The sequence below is a fragment of the Setaria italica genome, chromosome V (genome assembly GCF_000263155.2).
Source record: "Setaria italica strain Yugu1 chromosome V, Setaria_italica_v2.0, whole genome shotgun sequence".
NCBI lineage: Eukaryota > Viridiplantae > Streptophyta > Magnoliopsida > Poales > Poaceae > Setaria > Setaria italica.
The window spans coordinates 21,764,336-21,768,062 of NC_028454.1; positions in this window are offsets into that span (position 1 = coordinate 21,764,336).

A 3,727-nucleotide genomic window follows, 5' to 3' on the forward strand; every position below is an offset into this window, starting at 1 on the left:
GACAGGCGGCGACCCCCTCGGCCGGCCGTGGTTTCTTGCGACCTCGACTTAACCAACTCAAACGACTGCTTCTACTCCATCCTCAGATCCTAAGGACTTGACTACGACTGCTCAAGAAGGAAGAAAGGCAGCGCAAGGTGGTTCTCACCGTGAGCGGGCGGCGCGACGGCGGCGGACAGAAGCAACGGCGAGCACGGCTATTCCGGCGAGGATGTGGGACAACGACTAGCTCGAGGTGTAGCTGGGGTGTCTGTGGAGGAGTGGGCGAGAGGAATCGACGGGAGGTGAGATGTGGCGGTGGAATTTTACTTGGCAGCGGTGCTCGGGCAGAGGAGAGCGGGCGGCGGTAAAAAGAAGATGGTGAAACGGCGGCGCGGGAGCAGTAAGTATATGAACGGTTTACCGCGCGCATGGCTGCCACCGTGGTCTACCCCTAGGCTTGCGTGGTGAGGAGGTGGCCTAGCTAGCTGCCCTGGCGGTCGACCGACGACGGCGGCGGCGACACGTTTGGGTGCTCTGTCACCGCTCCTCCCGCCCGTGATCTTCAGAAGCATCTGGTGGTCGATCCTCAATCCAACGGCCTTCCGTGCTTTAACAGAGTTGGAAGATAATCTCGAGCCTGGCATCTTTTATTTTGGCATCGGCTCAAGATAAACACCCGATTTGATGGAATTTGGAATTGTTTTCTCAAGTTCTTCTGAATTTCAACCGAAACCTTCATTCAGTTTCGTCAGTCGTCGACAGTGTCATGGAGCTCACTTAATGACTCGATTTCATGATCTAATCCCTCTGCCCTCAGTCCAACTTCACCTCAAACATGTTCTATATTGTCCCAATGTTCCATTTTGCTCATGAACGAGTACCTCTTTTGATCTAAATAGCTCTGAATTCGAGCTCCAAGTCATTGCCTTGCTGCTGTCCAGACTTAGAAAAAATCAGAGTTTCAGTCAATATGTGAATTTGTGCTGACTTTGAGCTGGAATTTGACTCCCTTCCTGTTACTGATCCTGGCCAACAACACATGATTATTGTAGTCCAAAGTCTATATTTCAACATGGTATAGTTGTTCTGGTGCACTTGGTTGAAAAATTCTCCAGAAATGAATTTTGAAAACGGACTCGGTGGCTGTTTTCCTGAATTCCTATTTTCGGACGGTGAACAGTAAACGACAGTTCTCTTTTCTTTTTCCTTCTCTGTTTCTTTTATAATATTTGGCACCAATTTAGCTCCAAATTTTTTTTGATCCCTCAATTCCAAATAATCTCGTACTTGCATTCCACATGTTGGACAAATTTTTCTGAATTTCAAATTTGAAATTCAAATTTCGGTCAAAATTTGGCCGAATTTGATCTTTTTGCCATTTTTCTTTCTTTTTATTTTGGATTTCTTTCTGAATTTTTCATGGTCATTGTATTACTTCAAATGGCACTTATTACAGCCTCTCCCCCTTAACAGAATCTCGTCCCGAGATTCCCGGGGTTAAATCCTTGGTTTTTGGAATGGAAAGGAAACTGCGTCAGGTCATTTACTTCCTCTTTTTCTGTACAAAGATAGTGGGGTGGTGGTCTTTGTTCATTTGTCCCTGACGGTTTCAAACAACTCCGGATATTTAGACTCTAGGTCTTCCGCTTTTTCCCAAGTAGCTTCGTCCGGAGTATGATTTTTCCATTGCACTTTATAAAACGTGATACTCCGAGTTCGGGTATCGCGTGTCTTTTGATCCAGAATTTTAATAGGTTTCTCTTCATACGTTAAATCCGGTTCGAGCTCAATTTCTGGATCCTCTAAAATTTCTTCTGGGACTCTTAGGCACTTCTTAAGCTGGGATACATGAAATACATCATGTATAGAAGTAAGTTGATCAGGCAATGACAGCTTATATGCCACTGGACCCTTTCGTTCCAGAATTTCATAGGAACCAATATACCTCGGGGCTAGCTTACCTTTTACTCCAAAGCGCTATACGCCTTTCATTGGGGATACCTTTAAGTATACAAAATCTCCGGTAGAAAATTCCAAGAACCGTCTTCTTTTGTCTGAATAACTCTTTTGCCGGGATTGAGCTATTTCCAAGTGCTTGCGAATTTTCTGGATCTTCTCCTCGGTTTCCATAACCAAGTCTGATCCCAGATGTGTCCTTTCTCCTACTCCTGACCAATTTAGAGGAGTTCGGCATCTTCGACCGTACAAGGCTTCGAAAGGTGCCATTTTAATACTAGCTTGATAGCTATTATTATAGGAGAACTCGGCTAGGGGTAAACATTCATCCCATAGCTTAGAGAAGGTAAGGACACATGCTCTTAACATGTCTTCTAAAATCTGATTGACCCTTTCTGTCTGTCCTCCAGTTTGAGGGTGATAAGCAGAACTTCTAATGAGGGTAGTACCTATGTCTTTTTGTAATTGTTCCCAGAATCTAGAAACAAACTGGGAACCTCGATCGGAGATAATGGTTTTTGGTACTCCGTGCAAGGATACAATCCGGGTTATATAGAGTTTGGCATATGTCGACACGTGGTAAGTAGTCTTAACTGGAATAAAGTGAGCTGACTTAGTAAGACAGTCGACAATAACCCAGATGGAATCATACCCCTTAGAAGTGGTAGGTAATCCTACTATGAAATCCATAGAAATATCTTCCCATTTCCAGACAGGAATTTCTGAGGGTTGTAACAGACCTGCCGACTTCTGTAATATGGGTTTAACTCTTTGGCAAGTGTCACATTCTGACACATATCTTGCAATTTCCGGTTTCATTTTGGCCCACCAAAATCTTTGTTTTAAATCTTGGTACATTTTATTGGTTCCGGGATGAATGGAGAATTTGGATGAATGTGCTTCTTCTAGGATTAATCTTCTCAGGTTCTCATCTTCCGGAACTACTATCCTGTTCTTGAAATATAGTCCTCCGTCTTTTTCTTGATTAAGTTCAGGAATCTTCCCCTCGGCCTTTCGCTGATGAAGTGCTTTAATCCATGGGTCTTCTTTTTGGGCTGTTATGATTCTTTCTTTTAGGGTATCTTGAATCATAACATTCTAGAGGGTACCTTGTTTTACTATTTCCAAACTTAATTCTCCCATTTCTTCGCATAGGGTCTTCAGGTTAGACTGGACGGTAGTGCAGTGGCATTGGGCCTTTCTGCTCAAGGCGTCGGCCACCACGTTAGCTTTACCAGGATGGTAATGAATCTCTAGTTTATAGTCTTTAATCAATTCTAGCCACTGCCTTTGCCTCATGTTTAAGTCCATCTGAGTGAAGATATACTTCAAGCTCTTGTGGTCAGTAAAGATACGACATTCACTACCTAAAAGATAGTGTCGCCATATCTTTAGTGCATGCACTACGGCAGCAAGCTCTAAGTCATGAGTAGGGTAATGCTCTTCATGACGCTTTAACTGACGAGAAGCATAAGCAATAACCCTGCCTTCTTGCATTAGAACACACCCGATGCCTGTTCCTGAGGCATCGCAGTATACATCAAAGGGTTTTTCTATGTCAGGTTGAGCTAGCACTGGGGCTGTAGTCAATAATTTCTTCAAGATTTGAAATGATTCTTCACACTCAGGTTTCCATTCAAATTTCGTGTCCTTCTTTAATAACTCGGTGATTGGCTTAGAAACCTTAGAGAAATTGGGAATGAATCTACGGTAATAACCAGCCATTCCCAAGAAGCTTCTTACTTCATGAACAGAAGTTGGCGATTTCCAATCTAGTATATCCTTGACT